At 45.1% G+C, this 23,500-nt stretch overlaps 1 long non-coding RNA gene and 1 pseudogene across 1 annotated transcript; both read right to left on the minus strand.

Annotated features, from left to right (window-relative positions):
• Positions 1-20,967, minus strand: part of LOC102178350 — a 58,648-nt pseudogene extending 37,681 nt beyond the window's left edge.
• LOC108637984 lies at positions 7,845-15,086 on the minus strand. Its single transcript, XR_001919495.1, has 4 exons — positions 14,891-15,086; positions 14,669-14,802; positions 12,267-12,614; positions 7,845-9,323 (listed from the first exon to the last, which is right to left on the minus strand). It is a non-coding gene; the product is annotated as an uncharacterized LOC108637984 (long non-coding RNA).

A 23,500-nucleotide genomic window follows, 5' to 3' on the forward strand; every position in this document is an offset into this window, starting at 1 on the left:
ACTGTAGCCCGCCAGGCTCCTCTGTCCATGGGAATTCTCCAGGCAAGAATACTGAGTGGGTTGCCATGCCCTCCCCTCCAGGGGATCTTCCCCACCCAGGGATCGAACCCGCATCTCTTATGTCTCCTGCATTGGCAGATGGGTTCTTTACCACGAGCGCCACGTGGGAACCCGAAAAGATACCACAGAACACACCAAGTCTTCAGAAAAGCTGCCGTCTCTTTTGTCTCACCTTCCCCCAAGAGCTCCCTCTCCCCCGCTCCTTGTTGTCTCATTTCCACGCTTGTCCCCTCATCACTCTTGGTCCACTGGGACTTGCTCGCGCCTCCCTGTGTCTGCCTACGCAGTCCCTGCATGGGATGGCCTCTTCCCCTTTCCCCATCAACCTGCTCCATCCCCTCTTACAGCCAGACTCACTGGCCATCTGCCACAGTCCGTCCCACCCTTTCAGATAATAACTAGAATTATGACTGATAACATTTTACTAGGATAGACCAGATGTTTAGAAACTCTATTCAATCACTAGAATATCTATATTATTCCTAGTAACAATTATCATACAATGTAACGTAAGATTTATAACTGTCAGGAAGCATTTAAGAGGAGGCTTCCTGTATGCTGTTTTGGATCTGTCATGAATCCTCTGTCCCTGATTAATTCCTGAATATTCAGGAATTAAGTGGAGCAGCAAACTACTCGGGGCAGGGGTGGGGGTGGGGCTTAGGAATGCATGCATTTCCTTCGTTTGTTTTTCCATGCCGTGATAAGTAACTATTTATGACCCTCTTCCTTTTTATGAACCATATGGTAAAAGTGATTATTTACAACCCTCTCTCTTTCATATGGATGACCTCATGTTTCCTTGATAACTTGTAAGTTTTGATTTTATCTCTGCTGAAAATAGCTATCTTGTAAGACAGTATAAATACCCACACATGTTGAATAAAACAACTTTGCTCCATTAGAGCTTTGATCCCCGTGTCTCTCTGTCTCTCTGTCTCTCTCTCTCAGGCTAATTCTCTGGAGCGCAGAGACCTGTCGTGCGCACTCTTCTGCCCAGGCTTCTAAGACCCTCTCGAGAAGACGCTGTGCCTTCACCCCCCTTGAGAGGGCGCCAGGTGCCTTCGTGAGTGACACAGCCCTGTGTCAAAGGACTTGATTGGTTTTCTGCATAAACCAAGGAATATCAACCTCTTTCTCTCTCTCTTTCTCTTTCTTATCATCGACTCTGGACCACCAGGTTCCGGTCCATTAAAGGACCTCAACAAGTGGTGCCCAGAACAGGTACCTGGTACACGTGGCAGATTCGGACAGAGTGACCCCATGGCCTAATGAGGCCGGTAAGTACTTAGACATGGGTCAAATGGCTGGAAAGCCCTATCACTTTTCCACTTTACTTCAGCACTTATTTAAAGTTCAGGGATTTTCAGTTTTGTCTCAGCAAATAGAGGCTTGCCTTCGGACAGCAGTTGAATGTAACCCTTGGTTCCCTGATGAACGTAGTTTTGATTTAGAAATTTGGCACCAGGCCAAAGAGAATGTTGAACGTGCCACCAGACAGGGAAAAAATATCTCAATAGATTTTAGGCCTCTATGGGCTCTCACTGAAGCCGTGATTTTGCCATTTCAAGGTAATTCTAGCCCTCCTGATATTCAGCAACAGGCAGAACACTTATTACATGAATATGAATTAGACGATGAAACCTTATGAAAGGCCCAATTAGAACAAAATAAAAATATTTCAGAATTTTCCTACAAGCCCTGCCCTGGTTGCTCCAAGCGCTCCTCCCCTGCCAGTGGGCACAAATCTCAAAGTCCCTCCCTTGCTAGAACCTAATGATTCTGGCAACAACTCCCCTAAGACACCTTTTGACATTAAAACCAACAACACCTTTCTGAATAACAATAATCTACCTACTCACTCTCCTTCACGACAGAGGCTCTCTGAATTGCTGGCTTTGCAATCACAGGTCTCTGAAGCAAATGGTTTCTCCGCGTTTCCAGTTTTAAGAAATCCTGACGCTCAAGGGCACATAATACCTCAATATGAGGGTATTAACTTTTATCACATGCAACAAATTCAAAAAGCTATAACTATGTACGGCCCACGTTCACCTTTTACTAAAGTACTTCTAAATTCTATAACATCCTCTATTGGAAATTTTATTACCCATGATTGGCAAACTTTGGAGAAGGCAACGGCATCCCACTACAGTACTCTTGCCTGGAAAATCCCATGGACGGGGGAGCCTGGTAGGCTGCAGTCCATGGGGTCGCTGAGGGCTGACCACGACTGAGCAACTTCGCTTTCACTTTTCCCTTTCATGCATTGGAGGAGGAAATGGCAACCCACTTCAGCGTTCTTGCCTGGAGAATCCCAGGGACGGGGGAGTCTGGTGGGCTGCCATCTCTTGGGGTCGCACAGAGTCGGACACGACTGAAGCAACTTAGCAGCAGCAGGTGAACTTTAATAAAAGCTCTCTTTAAACCAGGAGAATATCTTCAATGGATGATGTGGTTTCATATTATAGCCAGAGATGATGCTAGCAGAAATGCTTGAGCTGGTGCTCCCCCAAATCAAACTACTTTTGAAATGCTAACTGGTACAGGACAATTTGATGCTATAGAAGCTCAAATACAGTGCCTTCCCTTGTTACATGAACAATTAAAAACAGTGGCCCTTGAAGCTTGGGATCGAATTACTCCTCAAGGGGAGCCTACAGGTAGCTATACTAAAATATGACAGGGACCCAATGAAACATGTGCTGCTTTTTTGGCTAGATTCAGTTCAGTTCAGTTCAGTCGCTCAGTCGTGTCCGACTCTTTGCAACCCCATGAATTGCAGCACGCCAGGCCTCCCTGTCCATCATCAACTCCTGGAGTTGACTCAGACTCACATCCGTCGAGTCCATGATGCCATCCGGCCATCTCATTCTTGGTCGTCCCCTTCTCCTCCTGCCCCCAATCTCTCCCAGCATCAGAGTCTTTTCCAATGAGTCAACTCTTCATATGAGGTGGCCAAAGTACTGGAGCTTCAGCTTTAGCATCCTTCCTTCCAAAGAAATCCCAGGGTTGATCTCCTTCAGAATGGACTGGTTGGATCTCCTTGCAGTCCAAGGGACTCTCAAGAGTCTTCTCCAACACCACAGTTCAAACACTCAATTCTTTGGCGCTCAGCCTTCTTCACAGTCCAACTCTCACATCCATACATGACCACTGGAAAAACCATAGCCTTGACTAAATGGACCTTAGTCGGCAAAGTAATGTCTCTGCTTTTGAATATACTATCTAGGTTGGTCATAACTTTTCTTCCAAGGAGTAAGCGTCTTTTAATTTCATGGCTGCAGTCACCATCTGCAGTGATTTTGGAGCCCCGGAAAACAAAGTCTGACACTGTCTCTACTGTTTCCCCATCTATTTCCCATGAAGCGATGGGACCAGATGCCATGATCTTCGTTTTCTGAATGTGGAGCTTTAAGCCAACTTTTTCACTCTCCTCTTTCACTTTCATCAAGAGGCTTTTTAGTTCCTCTTCACTTTCTGCCATAAGGGTGGTGTCATCTGCATATCTGAGGTTATTGATATTTCTCCCGGCAATCTTGATTCCAGCTTGTGTTTCTTCCAGTCCAGGGTTTCTCATGATGTACTCTGCATAGAAGTTAAATAAGCAGGGTGACAATATACAGCCTTGACGGACTCCTTTTCCTATTTGGAACCAGTCTGTTGTTCCATGTCCAGTTCTAACTGTTGCTTCCTGACCTGCATACAGATTTCTCAAGAGGCAGGTTAGGTGGTCTGCTATTCCCATCTCTTTCAGAATTTGCCACAGTTTATTGTGATCCACACAGTCAAAGGCTTTGGCATAGTCAATAAAGCAGAAATAGATGTTTTTCTGGAACTCTCTTGCTTTTTCCATGATCCAGCAGATGTTGCCAATTTGATCTCTGAGTCCTCTGCCTTTTCTAAAACCAGCTTGAACATCAGGGAGTTCACGGTTCACGTATTGCTGAAGTCTGGCTTGGAGAATTTTGAGCATTACTTTACTAGCATGTGAGATGAGTGCAATTGTGCAGTAGTTTGAGCATTCTTTGGCATTGCCTTTCTTTGGAATTGGAATGGAAACTGACCTTTTCCAGTCCTGTGGCCACTGCTGAGTCTTCCAAACTTGCTGGCATATTGAGTGCAGCACTTTCATAGCATCATCTTTCAGGATTTGAAACAGCTCATCTGGAATTCCATCACCTCCACTAGCTTTGTTCGTAGTGATGCTTTCTAAGGCCCACTTGACTTCACATTCCAAGATGTCTGGCTCTAGATTAGGGATCACATCATCATGATTATCTGGGTCATGAAGATCTTTTTTGTACAGTTCTTCCGTGTATTCTTGCCACCTCTTCTTAATATCTTCTGCTTCTGTTAGGTCCAGACCATTTCGAGCCCATCTTTGCATGAAATGTTCCCTTGGTATCTCTAAAGAAACTGCTATTTCACATACTGTAATTGGAGAAGAAGCCAAAAGGCAACTAGAGAAATCGCTTGCTTATGAAAATGCAAATCAGGAATGTCAAAAAGCTATAGCTCCAATTCATGAGACAGGGACTATTATTGATTATTTGAAGGCTTATCACAATCTAGGATCAGAAACTCAAAAGGTGCAAATGCTAGCTAAACCAATGGTTGCTGCCTTAAGAAAGGGAAATGAAGGATGCTTTACATGTGGAGATAAGAACCATTTTAAAAGGGACTGCCTTAAGAAAGTTAAAAACCTCCAAAAATCTGCCCTCGCTGCCATAGAGGAATGCATTGGGCCAAAGATTGTAAATCCAAATTTGACACTGAAGGGAAACCTATTCCGGGGGAACTCCAAGCAGGGGACCCTCCAGGTCCCTTTCAACAAAAACCAGGGGCAAATTCCATCTTTTCCCTCAAACCCTCAACAGCTGGCCGCACTGCAGTCGATATACCAGCCCGAAATGCCTTTCTCCTTTACCCCCAGGCAGTCCCCTCTAGAATACCTACCAGACTTTTTGGACCCCTGCCCCCAACAAACCTTTGGTCTGTTACTTGGCCGATCTAGTTTGACTCCTAAAGGAATTACTGTTCACCCTGGAGTAATTGATTCAGATTGTAAAGGAGAAACTCAAATGATGATGTCATCTCAGGTTTTATGGCAATTCAAAGGGGGGATAAATTGCTCAATTACTCCTTTTACCGTACATTTCTATTAACTCCTCTAATGATGTACGGACGAGCGGATTCGGCAGTACAGATCGAAAACAGTCCTTTTGGACATCATTAGTACCCGAATTTGCCCAACCGACTATAAATATCAAAACTAAAGGTAAAAGACTTTCTGGTCTCCTCGACACTGGATCTGATATTACTCTTATTTCCAAACATTTATGGCCCCCAATCCTGGCTTGTACAAAAAATTTCTTGCCAAATTGCAGGGATTTCTCAAACCAAAGTACAAGAGGTTTATCAGAGTACTCAAATTTATCCATGTTAGGGACCAGAAGGACAACCTGCAACATTAAAACCTTATATGATAGATGCACCCCTTTATCTAATAGAAAGACATTTACTTATGCAATGGCAAACTCAGATATACATTCCACATTTTTCCGAGGGGCCACTGCTCATTTAACAAACAATACAATTATTAAAACAACTCAGAAGAATGACGAGCCTATTTGGATAGAGCAGTGGCCCCTCAGGAAAGAGAAATAATAGGCAGCTAAGAAACTTATAGATACACAACTAGAATTAAAGCATATTGAGGAATCTTGTTCTCCTTGGAACTCTCCTATTTTTGGTATAAAAAAAGAAATCTAACAAATGGCGTCTCCTAACAGACCTTAGAAAAGTTAATGCATCTATGAAACCTATGGGTGCATTACAACCAGGAATCCCATCAGCTACCACTATTCCTCAAAGTTGGCATATTATTATTATTGATTTACAAGATTGCTTTTTTAATACACCTTTACACCCTTTAGACCGAGAGAGATTTGCTTTCTCTCTCCCTTACCCTAATCATATCGGACCTCATAAGCGGTACCAATGGACTGTACTGCCACAGGGGATGATGAATTCTCCCACCGTGGGTCAGTACTACGTAGCCAAAGCCCTTGAGCCTGTGAGAAAGCAATTTCCTAACTTTCTTGTTATTCACTATATGGATGATATATTGTTTTCGGCTCCATCTATCTTAGAAACTCAACACATGTTTGATATAGCTCAACTATGCTTTAAAAACTCTGGATTAATCATTGCCCCTGAAAAAATTCAAACCTCTACACCTTACCATTACTTGGGGTTTGTTGTTAATAAACAATGTACTACTCCCCAACTAACTCAGATCCGTACTGATAAATTATCAACCTTAAATGATTTTCAAAAGCTCTTAGGTGATATAAATTGGATTAGACCTTCCTTCAGTTCAGTTCAGTTCAGTCGCTCAGTCGTGTCCGACTCTGTGCGACCCCATAGACGGCAGCCCATCAGGCTCCACCGTCCCTGGGATTCTCCAGGCAAGAACACTGGAGTGGGTTGCTATTTCCTTCTCCAATGCATGAAAGTGAAAAGTGAAAGTGAAGTCGCTCAGTCGTGTCCAACTCTTAGCGACCCCATGGACCGCAGCCTACCAGGCTCCTCCGTCCATGAGGTTTTCCAGGCAAGAGCACTGGAGTGGGGTGCCATTGCCTTCTCCAGACCTTCTTTAGGCATTGCTAATTATCAACTGAATAACCTATTTAATACTTCAAAAGGAGATCCTGATTTAAATAGCCCTTGTTCACTTTCTCAAGAGGCATGAGAGGAACTCTATTTGGTGCAAAATAAATCACAAAACAATTTCCTACTCGCATCAAACTGGATTTACCTCTAGAATTGCTTATACTCCCCTCTCCTCTTTCTCCCACAGGACTTCTTGCCCAATAAGAACAGCCATAGACTGGATCTCGACGTAATTTGTGGTTACCAGGAAATCTCCAACGACCTTGGGGAGAAAGTCCCATGGCTGGACTTGCTTCCAGATTACTTCAATTTTGTGTTACTCCTGTTCATTTTAATCATAGTGCCTACAACTGGGAACAAACCAAATTTCATTTTACAAATATAATAAAATAGGGGGAATTGTCAGGAAGCATTTAAGGGGAGGCTTCCTGTGTGCTGTTTTGGATCTGTCATGAATCCTCTGTCCCTGATTAATTCCTGAATATTCAGGAATTAAGTGGAGTAGCAAACTACTCCTGGGCCTTAGGAATGCATGCATTTCCTTCTTTTGTTTTTCCATGCTGTGATAAGTAACTATTTATGACCCTCTTCCATTTTATGAACCATACGGTAAAAGTGATTATTTACAACCCTCTCTCTTTCATATGGATGACCTCATGTTTCCTTGATAACCTGTAAGTTTTTATCTCTGCTGAAAATAGCTATCTTGTAAGACAGTATAAACACCCACACAATGTTGAATAAAGCACTTTGCTCCATCAGAGCTTTGGTCCCCGTGTCTTTCTCTCTCTCTCTCTCTCTCTCTCTCTCTCTCTCTCTCTCAGGCTAACTCTTTGGAGCGCAGAGACCCTTCGTGCTCACACTCCTGCCCTCTTCTAAGACCCTCTCAGGAAGGCACCCTGTGCCTTCACCCCCCTCGAGAGGGCGCCAGGTGCCTTTGTGAGCGACGCAAGCCCTGAGTCAAAGCACTTTATTGGTTTTCTGCATAAACCAAGGAATATCAGCCTCTTTCTCTCTTTTACTTTCTTATCGTCAACTCCGGACCACCAGGTTCCAGTCCTTTAGAGTGTTATGCCCAAGTCGCGAAATCTCCCAATGACCACCAGGGAGCCGATATCCCATGCAAAAACAAGAGAGTTTTTATTACCAAGCTCAAGCTGGGTCTCCCACCGGATACCGACACAGCGGCTATAGGGAGGAGCCCTGGGTTTTGTGTTACATTGCTTATATAGGCAGTGTTCATGGAAAAAAAAGAATTTCTAGGTAGGGGGACGTCTGATTGGTCACTTTCTTTCAAAGGATTGTGTGTTGGTTTTTGATTGGTCCCTATTACCTAAGTAGGCCACGAGTTCCTGAACGTTAAGTCAGGAGATTCTGGTCTGGGGTCCAATTGGCTCGTGGGTGGTGGGGTGAGGTCACGGGCTTTCCAAAGGCTCTTTTCCCGGAACCTTACAAAATGGAGTTTTTCTGCTAACAAAATGGAGTAGCTTAGATTCTTCAAAAGGACCTCAACATATTACTCATTTGATAATATTGCCCGTGTAATTTAACCTACCAAATGAACCTAATTAGCTTAATATCTCTCTTTGTCCTGTTTCAGGGGCCCTTTGAAACATCCCAGAGTTAGCTAGGGGTCAAGAAGACTTCATTAGAATTTGATTTAGGAAGTTTTGTTGAAAATATCAAAAGGGGTTGAAACACTAAATCAGGTAGAATCATAGATCAGTGTGAAACAATGGTTATTCACTTTGCCAGTGGTGGTGGATGGTCACTTAGCTTGCTGATATGTTACAGTGAGCATATACTGAGGCTCAGGGTCTAGCGGAATTTGACTCTGCATCTTGGCTTTAGTTGGGTCTATCAGGCGAGTGTATGCTCATCGGTTCTGCCTCGTCACAACAAAGATTTGGAGTGACGGACATGAAAGCCCCCTGGGCGTGTCACGGCTATTGGGTCTTGGACAGACCGTGTTACAGCTCTCAGACCTCAAACGCACCGTGTTATAGCTCTTAGACAAATCAGTGTTACAGCTCTATTTTATTTAGAAGATGGCAGGAAAATCCATCTTCGAGGCGTGAGGGCACGTGTCTTTGATCCAAAGACACGAAGCGATGAGCGCCCCAGCACGCGGGTGAGAGAGAGAGAGCGAGCTAGCTTTGGCTCCTCTTTGTATATGTTTTTTCCTGGGCCTGTCCTATGTAAATTGGGCCAGTCAGGAGTGTTGTTTGTTTTACCTGAGGTCCTCACTCCGGTCCTCAGACCTTCTTGTGTTCTATTTTCGCGGGCTTTTCTGTTCCTTATCTTTTAGCCACCGCCATTCCGGACTCCTTTTCCCTATTCTAACTACCTAACATTACCCCTCAAGAGATGGGAGGCCCAATTCTTTGGGATTAGGGGCGTCGAGGTCTTTCTGGCTACTTCCTGCTGAACTGGGACGGCGAGGGGTATTGGGGCTCCCCCTCTTGCTAGTCTCAAGCCTCAGAGTCCTTATAGCGGTGTCCATCTAAGGGTGACTGGTATTTTCCGTGGTCGGCTGTAGTTTTACATCTTTGTTGAACTGGCACTGCATGTTGTAGCTTGTTGACCTGGGAAGAGACAAAACAGGTTAGATAATTGACAGTACATGGAACAATCATAAGCATCATCAATATGGCATGACAAGGACTAGTAGGGGCATTAGCCAATTTCAAATTCACTTCGCCAGGATGGCTCAAGTCCCTCCTTGTTCAGGGATCAGAAGATCTATCCCCTGTCTGTTTTGGAGTACAGTCTCCACCAAGCTGTGTTGGCTCTTTAGAGCTATCCTGAGAAATCTTATCCTCAGAAACCAGATTTTGGGTGTGTTCATTGGAATGGCACTCATTTGTAGTTCTGAATAGGTATCTGAGATCTCCCAGGGGCTCACAGGTGTATTGAGTGTCTTCTTCTGTTTTCTCCCATGGCTTGACTTGTGAATAGTGAGTCCAGGAGTCATGTCCTGGCACCTTGACTGCTGTGGGGGTAGAAAGTATTACAGGGTAGGGGCCCTTCCATGTGGGCTGGAGTTGAGCTTTTTGGGACCCATCTTTCCAGGCTTTGACTAGGACCTGGGTCCCTGGAGCATATAGTGGTGACTCCTTAGAATCTTTTGGGTCCTGGTTCATACCCCACAAGCGTATATCTTGTTGGAATTGCCCAGTGGCCAAGGTGTTAGACTGGAGGGTCTGAACCTCTGGATCTAGGAAGAGGTCATGGACAGAAACAAAAGGTCTCCCGTATAGCATCTCATAAGGACTATGACTAACCTGTTTCTTAGGGGCAATACAGGTGTGGAGGAGAGCTATTGGTAAAGCCTCCTTCCATCCCAGGGAGGTCTCCTGGGTTATCTTTTTTATCTCTGATTTTAAGAATTGATTGGCTCTTTCTACTTTTCCTGAAGATTGAGGCCTCCAGGCACATGGACATATCAGTAATGCCCAATGCTTTAGAGACCCCTTGGGTGGCCTTAGAAGTAAATGATGTCCCATTGTCACTTTGTAATGCCCTGGGCAGACCAAATCTTGGAATGATTTCATGGAACAGTTCTTTTTTTACTGCCTCCTCAGCCTTCTCAGTCCGGGTGGGAAAGCCTTCAGTCCATCCTGTGAATGTATCTCTCATGACTAATAGGTATTTATTATATACTATTATACTATTATATAGTGGCATCGGGGTGAAGTCCATCTGCCAGTCTTCTGGGTAGGCCCCACGTCCTTGGACAGGCTGGGCCAGCTGGGGTCTTCGAGCTCCTTGGGGGTTGTTTCAGGGGCAAGTGGGACAAGAGGAGACCACTTGTTTCATAGTTGTTTGGAGGCCTGTTTTTCTGAAGGACCTTTCTAGTAAACTTTTGGAGGGCCTCTTTTAGCCTTTCACTGGGCCAAAGAGTGTCCAAACCGTGACAAGTCTCCTAAAACGGCTGCCACAAATGCCATCAACTGGGACACTGGGCGGCACTCTGCCCTCAGGACCCAAGAGCCTCAAGGTCAAGCGCCAAGCCTGCCCTCAAGATGGTTCAAGAGGACTGAAGCAGCCCGCTCCAGCCAGCCCGCCTGTCACAGATAACCATCACGGAGGCTGGAGCCCAGGGTGCAACTGGATGTGGCAGGTAGGTCCGAGAATTTCTTGGTTGACACAGGGGCTACCTACTCTGTCTTGATCTCCTACTCCGGACCCTTCTCCTCCCAAACCTGTACCATTTGGGGTGCTACAGGAAAAGCAACTACTAAAAGATTCACCCGAGCACTCCTTTGTTGCTGGGATGGACAATATTTTCCCACCAGTTTCTGGTGGTCCCTGAGTGTCCTACTCCCTTAATGGGAAGAGACATACTCACTAAACTGGGGACCACCCTTGTGATGGGAAGCTTTTCAGAGCCCTACAGCTCCTGGTTACTACTGAAGAACCCATTACACCTCCAATCGAGAGGGACCAAAAACTATGGGAAGGCAAAATTAACCCCCAGGTGTGGGACCAGGGGGCTCCTGGACGAGCCCACCAAGCTGAACCGGTCATCACTGTCCTCTGAGATCCCACTCAGTTTCCTGACAAGAAACAATATCCCTTCAAAAGAGAGGCTCGGGAGGGACTACCGCCTTTAATAAATAAATTCCTTGCTTGTGGGCTATTGGTCCCCAACAGTTGGCCAGGTAACACCCCAATCCTCTCAGTAAAGAAAAAGGATGGAGCCTGGGGAATGGTTCAAGATCTCCAGATCACAAATGAAGCTGTAGTCCCCCTCCATCCCACAGTACCCAATCCCTATGTAATCTTGGGAGAAATCCCACCCAGTGCCAAGTGGTTTACAGTCTTGGATCTCAAAGATGCAATTTTTTGCATACCACTGGCTAAAGAATCCCAATATCTTTTTGCCTTTGAGTGGGAGGTCCCAAGAGAAAAACACCAACAGATGACTTGGACAGTATTACCTCAGGGGTTCAGAGAGAGCCCCCACCTGTTTGGACAGGCCCTCAGCCAGGATCTCCTAGATCTCGACCTGGGCCCCACAGTTCTAACCAGGTTTCATCATATCCTATGGCTACGTCATTCTTTTAAAGGTTGTGTTCTGCTCCCTTTCCTCCTATTTCATTCCTCCCTCAGAGATGTTATTCCCACACTCTTTTGTGAAGCAGAGGGGCGATGGTCCATCTTCTGTAACTGCTTCAAGGCTGAGTAGGGACATCGACCCTGCCTGTCAGGGAGTGAAAATCTCTGGATTCCTGATCTAGGGGCCCCAGGGGCAGGACAGCTCCTTGTTTTTATCTGCATGGGCCAGAATCCCTGCCCAGTCACCATCCAGCCTGTGCAACTATTGTAACTGCTTCCACAGTCTTTCTATGAATCTCCTTGATGAGGAAGCATTCAGGGTACAAAATACCCTTGATAGCACCAGGGTACAAAAGTATCTATAGATACTTCAGAGGAATGGGAAAACATCTGATTACAGTGTAATCAATAAAGAAACTTGGTTACAGTAACCAGAATTACAAATGATTACATTTAACTTAACATACCAAATTTGTTGTTTTTCAGTCACTAAGTTGTGTCTGACTCTGCAACCCCATGGACTGTAGCACACCAGGCTCCTCTGTCTTCCACTTTCTCCCAGTCTGTTCAAATTCACGTCCATTGAGTCAGTGATGCTCTCGAACCATGTCATCCTCTGCTGCCCCTTTCTCCTTTCGCCTTCAATGTTTCCCAGCATCAGAGTCTTTTCCAATGAGTCGGCTCTTGGAATCAGGTGGCCAAAGTACTGGAGCTTCAGCTTCAGCAACCAATCCTTCCAGTGAATATTCAGGGTTGACTCCTAAATATTTTTCTTTAAGATACCTCGGGGAAGCTCTCAAGTATCTCAAGGTTAGCTGGAAATCAAAAGAACTTTAATTAAAACTTGATATTTGGAGAACTTGTCAAAATGTTTGGAAATACTTGGTTAAGTAAGATCTTCTGTCACTGTGAGACAATATTGATTCCTCAAGCAAAGTAACAAGAGATCTCGAAAGCAAATGCAAATCATTTAAAGGCAAAGAAACACACAGTCTGTTGTCAAAAGCAGCATTTCAAGAATACTTTGGAAGGATAGAACAAATCCAGTCTTGTTCTAGCCCATTTCTAACAAAATCCATCTACCCACTCAATTCATTTCAATCTTAGAAAATCCTGACCATGCCTAACTCTTTTCAGTACTACTTCATTTCTCACACCTTCTCTTACAGAAAACACAGAGCTTACTTTCCTTAAAAAGTTTTTTCCACACTGAGTTACTTTTCTTGCTGAAAATTTTGTAACAGATAGAATAAGATCTTATTTGATCTCTAGTAAACCTAGTGAAGTGAAGTCGCTCAGTCGTGTCCGACTCTTTGCGACCCCGTGGACTGTAGCCTATCAGGCTCCTCCGTCTATGGGATTTTCCAGGCAAGCGTGCTGGAGTGGATTACCATTTTCTTCTCCAGGGGCTCCTCCTGACTCAGGAATTGAACCCGGGTCTCCCACATTGTGGGCAGATGCTTTACCGTCTGAGCCACAGGGAAGCCCTAAGCAGAACAGAAATATTACACGTCACATTGATGACTCTGAAGACATGTCTATACTAATTAGATCAACTAATACACATTAATACCATGTATTAGTTTAATACAAAATATTTCCTAGTTCACATGAACTTGAAATTCATTTAGCTTAATTTCCTAGTGGCTCAGCTGGTAAAGAATCTGCCTGCAGTGTGGGAGACCTGGGTTCGATCCCTGGGTTGGGAAGATGCCATGGAGAAGGACCGGCTACCCACTCCAGTATTCTGGTCTGGAGAATCCCACGGACTGTATGGTCCATGGGGTCACCAAGAGTTGAACACGTCTGAGCGACTTTCACTTCAATTTCTCTTGTATTTAGAATTGTTTGATTAGTAAGCACTTACTTTTCTTTAAGCCAATTAAATTTAGCTCCTTTATGAATTAACCTCTGCAATATTATCCAAAGAAAAAGACACATACTGAGACATACATATATCCAGACAGACAGAATGGGAGATCTAGCTTCATTTTCTAAACTCAGTCATGAAAATCAGGTATCATAAAATTCACTAGTTTATAAATACCTGTTGGAATAGGTAAAAATTTTAAAGGCTTCTTCCTATTTTTCTCTGTCTCAGGAATCAGAGATGGTCTGGTCTAAGTAAGTGTTTCTGAGAGCCCTAGTCTCAAGGCACAGGGAGGGAAAATCAAGTTCTCTAAGTAGGACTTGTTCCCTCCGAGTCAGAATTCTCAAAAGATGTTTGATTAAGTTTGCTTTTACTAACTGTATATGCAAAAAGAACCAGTTTTGAAATGAGTTTTTTAAGAGTTTTGCCTAAATCAACATTCTCTGGAATCTAGACAATACAGTGACCACACAATGTTATCCCAGTTCACAAGGCAGAATGGCCATCACAAATCACAAAGTATAAAACACACACAGGCCCAGCCGTCCTAATCAGACCCTCCCTTAAACACAAGGTTGAAGTCCCTCAGAAAACCTCCTACTGAGACACAGAACTTCAGATCTTAGTGCTAACAGAGGAAATGGAAATATCTCAGGCCTTCAAAGAGTTCCAAGGGAGGAAAGGAGGCCAGGTTGAAAGAAGGGAAGAAGGGGAGACAAAAGGGGTGGCCTTACAGATGTTTCTTGACACCTGCGAATGCCCAGGGGTTACAGGGCTTTTCCCTCGGCTTCTAGGAAGGGAGGACGGGGCAAGTTCTCTGCCCACCGGAGGTGACCAGGCTCCCACATTCAGATCAAGTGAGGCCCTTCAAACCGACTCCTGCATCCAGGACCAGGACAGAAGGAGAAAAGGGTAGGACAGGAGAGGTTGAAAAGAGGAAAGAAAGAGGGAAGGGGAAAGAAAGAGGGAAGGGAAAGAAGTCATTTTCTTTTTCCTTACCTGGTCAGGGCACTCTGGCCAGTTGTCTGCGTCAGGAGGAGATCAGGGACAAAAGGTTCCAGTTATGGCCCTTGGATCTGGTTCACTGGTGGGCGAGCTGGTCACCGAGTAGCCCCAAGTGGTTAGGATGTCAGCTGTAGTGAAGAAGAGGTCCCACAAGAGTTGACATTTGATGCAGGAAAGGGACCCCTCCCAGGGCCAGAGAGTGGGCTCATGTCTAACCTTCAGAAATGAATTGTGTGAGGAGACGCACATGCTGAGAAAGCAAGAGTCCTTCTTGGGAAGGGGTGCCCAGGGGCAGAGCAGCGGGGAAACGGAACCCAGGAGAACTGTTCTGCCACGTGGCTCGAGTTCTCGAGTTTTATGGTAATAGGATAAGTTTCTGGGTTGTCTCTGGCCAATCATTCTGACTTAGGGTCCTTACTGGTGGTGCAAACATCGCTCAGCCAAGATGGATTCCAGTGAGGAGGATTCTGGGAGGCTGGTAGGACATATGAACCGGTGTCTCTCCTTCTGGACTTTCCTGAATTCGTCCAGTTCATAGTAGCTTGTTACTTCCACATTTCTGACCAGGACTTCCTGTTTTGAAGTACATAGGCAAAGAGTTACTATGGTGCCTGGCCAGGGTAGGCAGTTTCAGTTTCTGTTTTCCATAACACTTCAAGGACATGACAAAGCTTAACTTCAAGTTTCTCCTAAGAATATTAGAATGTTTCTGTTCTCTCAGGGTCAGTGTTTTTGAAAAAAAAAAAAAAAAAATATATATATATATATATATATATATATATATGTATAGGTATTTTCTCAAGCCAGCTTTCTCTAACTGCACATGCAAAAAGAGCCAGTTTTGGAATTTCAAGAGTTTCATCCCAATCAGTTCTCTCCAGCATCTAAAGAATATCGTGACCACTCGACGTTAAAATATCTTTTCCTTACCTACAGGTCGACCAGTCAGCCAAAATTTTTCTTATGAGGCTGTGTGATGGAATCAAAGAAGCACTTTCCAATTTTGATCAGAAATGAGTAAACCAAATGCAAACCAGACCTCACCAGCTAATGAAAGCCTATAGCAGGGGGAGAAAAACAGAAAGCATAAAGCTCAGAGTGGCTGCTTCCAATTCCTGCTCAGCCTGTGATTTTTATCCAAGTGGTATCTTACAGGTGGAATTTCCAAAATGAAATACCCAGATGGAAGCTGAATGTTCCCCAGATGGAATCGAAAGTTCCTCAGATGAGCATGTGGAAGGTGAAGCTGCTTACCGCAGGTTGGGACTTGAACCCATGCGCTGGAACTCGAACCTCGAACCCAGCCAAAACCCATGGTCTTCCAGCTGAGATCACAGACCTGGTTTCAAGACATAAGAAAGCTCAGGTTCTTGATGTCTCATCACAGAAAGAATCCAGTGAGAGACAAAGCGATGGGTAAGACGTGGATTTATTCATAGAGAAACACTCCCCACAGACAGAGTGTGAGCCATTACAGAGGGCGAGTGCCACGGCCTGGAAACGTGGTGTGCTTAGTTTTCATGGGCTGGCTAATTTCACAGACTCAGAAGTGGGAGGATTATCCCAAGAGTTTTGAGGAAGGGGAGGGGAATTCCAGGAGTTGGACCACGGCCCACTTTTTGGTCTTTGATGTTTGACCTCGGAACTGTCCTGGCACCTTGGACGTGCCATTTAGCTTGCTGATGTGATACAGTGAGTTTATACCAAGGATCAAGTTCTCGTCAAGTTGACTTGTCGGCCATCTTGGACCCATTTGATTGTAATTAGTTTCTGTTGTGCCCTCGGGATATGTCAAAGGTTGTGCCCTGCCCTTTCCCCTCCTGTTTCAAAGGAGCCTCAGAATATTCACCTGGGGACTTACCCAGATGCTGGCCAAGGTGTCTCCACGTCCCCGATGCTTTCTCCTTCCTCCAAATAATTCTTTGGAGCAGAAAAATTCAGGCTGGCATAGGCTGGAGAAAGAAACTTCTTTAAGGCGAAGGTGGCCTCCCCAGCTTCTAGGGTGGTCCTCCTTCGCCCTCCACTTCTGACTCAGAGCCCCCACTGCCTGGATGCAGTACCTCGTATGACTGGAGCTCAGCCTTCTTGACAAGAGTCCCAGGCAACCTGGCCTCTGAAGGAATCTTCCAACCCTCTGCCTTCTCAAAAGAGCCTGGCTTGGAGGAATGACCTTGGAGAGTCGGATCAAGCCAGGGGACCCCCGTGGGGCTGCCCCTAAGTCAACCGCACACTGAACGCCCAATTTGTCGCCCAAATCCGGCCTCTGTACAGTGGTGCGGGATGAAACCTTTAAGGAAGAGTTGGGTGAAGTAGAAACAAATTAGCTTTACTGTTTGGCCAGGCAAAGAGGGCCACAGCAGGCAATACCTTAAGACCGTGTGTCCCGGCCTGGTGGTGGTAGTGAGGTGTCTCACAGTGTTTACCAAGCCGTGGTCAGTGGTGAGGTAATGAAGAGGCAGCGTCATCAACCTTCTGGATCCAAGTGGTCTGGGGTTGACTTGCTTGTGGGCAACATACAGTTAACTTCCTCCACCTGGTAGGGGTTTGACTATCTGCTAAAAAGTTCACATATAAGGCAGAGAACAATATCTATAGGCCTTGAGGAAGAACTAAATAAAGGTCCTTGACTTTGTCTAATGGCTGAAGTATTATTATCTTGGCTTGTTTGACTGTTTCCCTTTTCTTTCCGCATTTTCTCACTTCTCTGATTCAATTTACTCTTTAAAAATTCTTTTTACTTTTTATTTTCTGGCTGCGTCGCACGGCAAGTAGGATTCTTGTTCCCCGGCCAAAGATCAAAACTGCATTCCCTGCAGGGGAAGTTCAGAGTCTTCACCCACTGGACCCCCAAGGAAATCCCCAAGTTTATTCTTTGATGAAAGGTTTTCTACAGACAAAAGGCAGGTGGAAGACTCGGCTGGGTCCGAGGGTCCTGCCCGGTCACCGTCTGGCCCTTCCTCTGCTCTGTGCCCCGTTGGAGTCTCGGTCAGCAGAGAACCAGGCAGAAGACCACAAGACACTTTGGTAATCCTTTATGTCCAGGGTCAAGTCTATGCATTGCCAGGAAGGCACAGTTGGTGTCTTGCTTAGAACAGCAAAAGTTCGATTTCCAAATGTTTGCCAGTGTTGAAGGAAATCAGTTTAGCGGCCACCACAGGAAGCCAAGCCGGTAATCTGTGTCTCCTGAAACCTGTTATCATGTTAGTGATGTCTGCCCAGTTTTAAATCAGTCCTCTCCCTTAGACAGAGGAGTCGGTATTTATAATTAATAAGGATATCCAAATCTCTACTGTTAACTTCCCTCAATGACGCGGCTTCTTTAGCAATAATATACGATGTCGTCTTCTAAGATTTCGCAAAGATAGCATAGATTCCGAACAGATATATAAAAAGAAATTAAATCATAACGGCTTCTGCTAGTTGACGACTAAACATCTTTGTAAAGACGTATATGATATTGTTTTATAAACAATTCACGTTTAACTGGTTGCTGTCTTGTGTAGTACAAATATCAGCATCCCTTGGACTGGGCAACTCAACAGTTCAAGGGTTTCAGGGCTTGTTTTGTTCCATATATCATTAATTTATCTATGAGAAACCCACGGAAAATATATATTTTGCATACAAACGTAATACATGTATCTACTATATGTTATATTATGTATGTTACATAATATGATATACATTTACTATGTATTATATTATATATTACATAATATGATATATATCATTATGTTACATACGTCTGTGTGTGTGCGCTCAGTCACGTCCGACTGTGACCCCATAGACTATATAGCCCATTAGGTTCCACGGAATTTTCCAGGGAAGAATACTGGAGTGGGTTGTCGTTTCCTACTCTAGGGGATCTTCGTGACCCAGAGATTCGACCTGCATCTCTTGCATCTCCTGTGTTGGCAGGCGGATTCTTTACTACTGTGTCACCAGGGAAGCTCCCAAGGTGTATAATAGTATACATATTATTACAATATATACCAGACACTGGTATGTACCTGGTACATGTATAGTGCTCTGACTTTCATTTTCGTTTCCATTAAGAGTTTTTTTCTTTTCCTTCCTTAAAAAAATTTTTTTTCTAGGGGTATAGTTGATTTACTGTAAGGCCGGACCCCGGGGGCCATGATGGGCCGCCCCTCCTCCCCCTCCTGCCGGCGGGGTAGGTCCCTATCGGAAGGAGCCTCCCAGATCCCCGGGACGGATGACAGCACACTTCGCCAGCTAAAGCCGCCCCACCCCAGCCACGAAGAAGGACCTGTCAGCCTGTGACGTCTCGGCCTCGCGACCTATCCAAATCCCTGTCCTTCTAGCCTGACCATCCCTCGCAACGAACATATAAAAGTCACCCCCAACACGGTCCGGGCGCGGACTTCCTCGACCTGCCTCGCTTGGGTCTGGGAACCCCGCCCGGGAGCGCTTCGCCATTACAGAGCCTGTTAGACACTGTTTGGGTGTCCTGGTCTTTTACTAACATTTACAACGTTGTGTTAGTTTCAGTTATACAGCTAAGTGAGCCAGTTATACGTATATCCACGCTTCTAGATGCTTTTTCCATATCGGTCATGACAGGGCACTGAGTAGACTTCCCTGTGCTGTACAGAAGGCCGTTATTCCTCACCTATTTTATATACAGTAGTGTGTACATGTCAACCTCAGTCTTCCAATTTATCCCTCCCCTCCTTACCCCAGGTAACCATCGGATTGCTTTCTACATCTATAATTTTATTTGTTTTGTAGATCAGTTCATCTGCACCCCTTTCTCATTTCTCAGTTGGTGCGTTTTAGATACTTCTGGTTAGATAAAATAAAAGAGTGAACATAATCTATTAAGTGGGAGAAAACAGTGGCAAATACTACACGATATCACCTACATGAGGACTCTAACAAAATACCGCAAACTAGTATATGTAAGAAAAAAGGGAATGTCCATCTCTGGGCTTCAAATGTCCTTCCGCTGAGCTTCCAAGATGCTGAGATGTGTGGGGAAGTGAAACTAACTGTCGCCACAAGTGGAGGCTGGAGAGGAGCCAGAGCCAAGGGAGGGGCGGGGAGCGCGGGCAGAAGAATCTAGAACACGAGGGCACAGGATGAGGAAGAATGAGGAAGACTGTGGTAGGCAGAGCCCAGAAGGACCTAGAAAGCCGGGAAGCGGGACGAGTTTAGCGGGCAGAGAATGAAGAGCAGGTCACTGCCCTTGAGGAAGGGCAGGGAAAGCGGGGAGGGAAAGTGGGCGCGAGGGCGGGGCTGCTTGTGCAGTTTCAGTCCTTGAGGCAAAAGGAGGCCTCAGTGACCTCTCCCGCTGTTGGAACTGCCAGCCTCCAGGCCCCCCTCGGGAAGCACAGAGCTTGTTGGGGCCCACGCCGTCCACACTTCCCCTCCCAGAACGGTCCTTACCCTTTGAGGGCTCCTCGGTGGCCTGGAGCTTCTCCTTCCCTCTGTTCTCACCCAATTCCCTCCCTTGCCCGGGCCCGCGCATCCCTGACTCCTCTCAAGGCCCCATGGTTCCTCGCCCTCCCCTCAGGTCTGGATCAGCCCGCCCCAAACTCCCAAGTCGGCACCCACAGGACAGATGCCCATTAAAGGTTCATTTGGCAGACCCCCTCTGTTGACCAGATCCCCAGACAGAGTGGGCAACTTCCTGGTCAGCCAGGTGCCCTTCCCCGGCAGACTGGGTGACCTGCTGCGGAAGAGCATCCAGTCCAGGACATCAGGGAAAAACCAGTCCTCCAGGGAGAGGTCTTCCGGCTACATGGGGCCATCTGCATTCAGCCTTGAGGGGGAGGGCAGAGGAAACACACTACTCCTCTGGGAGTATCTACTGCAGCCTGGGAGGAAGCCCAGAAGCCCTTTTGTAACCTCTGCCCAGCAGTAACCTAATAAGGCCTGTGTTTCTCAAAGAGGCGGAAGAAATGAAAAGCCCCCCTCCCCCCACAAAAAACCCCAAACATAGTTCACAAAGATACTATAGCTCCCAAATGCATATATAAATAGAAATCAAGCCACAATCACTTCTGTTGGTTGATTACCCATCTTTTCAAATATATATATGCTCTTATTTTTTAAAAATTTCTCGACCTTCCAGTTGCATGCCACCGAAGCAATCTTGTGTAGTACAAATGTCAGTATCCCTCTGATTGGGTATGGGATCAACCAGTAAAAGGGTTTCAGGGCTTGCTCCATTCCACATGTTGTTAAAATAGCTTCGATAAATTTTGTTACCTTCTGTGTGAGAAATTCAGCCCCCACCCGCTCTGGGACTTCCAAGACCTTGTCCATGATCAGCGAAACAAGGGAATCCTCTCTGGCTTCTTCCTGCTGGACAGAAGGAGTCAGTATTTATGATTAATAAGGATATCCAAATCCCTACTGTTAACTTCCTTCAATGATGAGGCTTCTTTAACAATAATATATAATATCGTCTTCTAAGATGTCTCAAAAATAGCACAGATTCCAAAGATATACAGAAAGAAATTAAACCATAACAGCTTTTGCTAGTTGGTGACTAAACGTCTTTGTAAAGATGTATATGATATTGTTTTATGAACAATTCACGTTTAACTGGTTGCTGTCTTGTGTAGTACAAATATCAGCATCCCTTGGACTGGGCAACCCAACAGTTTAAGGGTTTCAGGGCTTGTTTCATTCCATATATCATTAATTTATCTCTGTTAACCCACGGAAAATATATAATATGCATACAAATGTAATATATACATCTACTATATATTGTATTATGTATTATATATTATATGATATATATCTACAAATAGCTGTGAAGAGAGGCGAAAAGCAAAGCAGAAAAGGAAAGATATAAGCATCTGAATGCAGAGTTCCAAAGAATAGCAAGACGAGATAAGAGAGCTTTCTTCAGTGATCAATGCAAAGAAATAGAGGAAAACAACAGAATGGGAAAGACTAGAGATCTCTTCAAGAAAATCAGAGATACCAAGGGAACATTTCATGCAAAGATGGGCTCGATAAAGGACAAAAATGGTATGGACCTAACAGAAGCAGAAGATATTAAGAAGAGGAGGCAAGAATACACGGAAGAACTGTACAAAAAAGATCTTCACGACCCAGATAATCATGATGATGTGATCACTTATCTAGAGCCAGACATCTTGGAATGTGAAGTCAAGCGGGCCTTAGAAAGCATCACTACGAACAGAGCTAGTGGAGGTGATGGCATTCCAGTGGAGCTGTTTCAAATCCTGAAAGATGATGCTGTGAAAGTGCTGCACTCAATCTGCCAGCAAATTTGGAAAAGTCAGCAGTGGCCACAGGACTGGAAAAGGTCACTTTTCATTCCAATTCCAAAGAAAGGAAGTGCAAAAGAATGCTCAAACTACCGCACAATTGCACTCATCCCACATGCTAGTAAAGTAATGCTCAAAATTCTCCAAGCCAGGATTCAGCAATACCTGAACCGTGAACTCCCTGATGTTCAAGCTGGTTTTAGAAAAGGCAGAGGAACCAGAGATCAAATTGCCAACATCCGCTGGATCATGGAAAAAGCAAGAGAGTTCCAGAAAAACATCTATTTCTGCTTTATTGACTATACCAAAGCCTTTGACTGTGTGGATCACAATAAACTGTGGAAAATTCTGAAAGAGATGGGAATAGCAGACCACCTAACCTGCCTCTTGAGAAATCTGTATGCAGGCCAGGAAGCAACAGTTCAAACTGGACATGGAACAACAGACTGGTTCCAAATAGGAAAAGGAGTCCGTCAAGGCTGTATATTGTCACCCTGCTTATTTAACTTCTATGCAGAGTACATCATGAGAAACCCTGGACTGGAAGAAACACAAGCTGGAATCAAGATTGCCAGGAGAAATATCAATAACCTCAGATATGCAGATGACACCACCCTTATAGCAGAAAGTGAAGAGGAACTAAAAAGCCTCTTGATGAAAGTGAAAGAGGAGAGTGAAAAAGTTGGCTTAAAGCTCAACATTTAGAAAACAAAGATCATGGGATCCGGTCGCATCACTTCATGGGAAATAGATGAAGAAACAGTGGAAACAGTGTCAGACTTTATTTTGGGGGGCTCCAAAATCACTGCAGATGGTGCCTGCAGCCATGAAATTAAAAGACACTTACTCCTTGGGAGAAAAGTTATGAGCAACCTAGATAGTATGTTCAAAAGCAGAGACATTACTTTGCCGACTAACGTCCGTCTAGTCAAGACTATGGTTTTTCCTGTGGTCATGTATGGATATTCAGGTTGGACTGTGAAGAAGGCTGAGCGCTGAAGAATTGATGCTTTTGAACTGTGGTGTTGGAGAAGACTCTTGAGAGTCCCTTGGACTGCAAGGAGATCCAACCAGTCCATTCTGAAGGAGATCAACTCTGGGATTTCTTTGGAAGGAATGATGCTAACGCTGAAACTCCAGTACTTTGGCCACCTCACATGAAGAGTTGCCTCATTGGAAAGGACTCTGATGCTGGGAGGGACTGGGGGCAGGAGAAGGGGACGCGACCGAGGATGGGATGGCTGGATGGCATCACAGACTCGATGGACGTGGATCTGAGTGAACTCCAGGAGATGGTGATGAACGGGGAGGCCTGGCGTGCTGCGATTCATGGGGTCGCAAAGAGTCGGACACGACTGAGCAACTGAACTGAACTGAATATTATACCATCATGTATATTATATACGTGTGTGTGTGTGTGCTCAGTCATGTCCGACTGTGACCCCATAGACTATATAGCCTCTGTCCATGGAATTTTCCAGGCAGGAATACTGGAGTGGGTTGTCATTTCCTACTCCAGGGGATCTTCGTGACCCAGAGGTTCAACCTGCATCTC

This window comes from Capra hircus, chromosome 18 (genome assembly GCF_001704415.2).
Source record: "Capra hircus breed San Clemente chromosome 18, ASM170441v1, whole genome shotgun sequence".
Taxonomy (NCBI): domain Eukaryota; kingdom Metazoa; phylum Chordata; class Mammalia; order Artiodactyla; family Bovidae; genus Capra; species Capra hircus.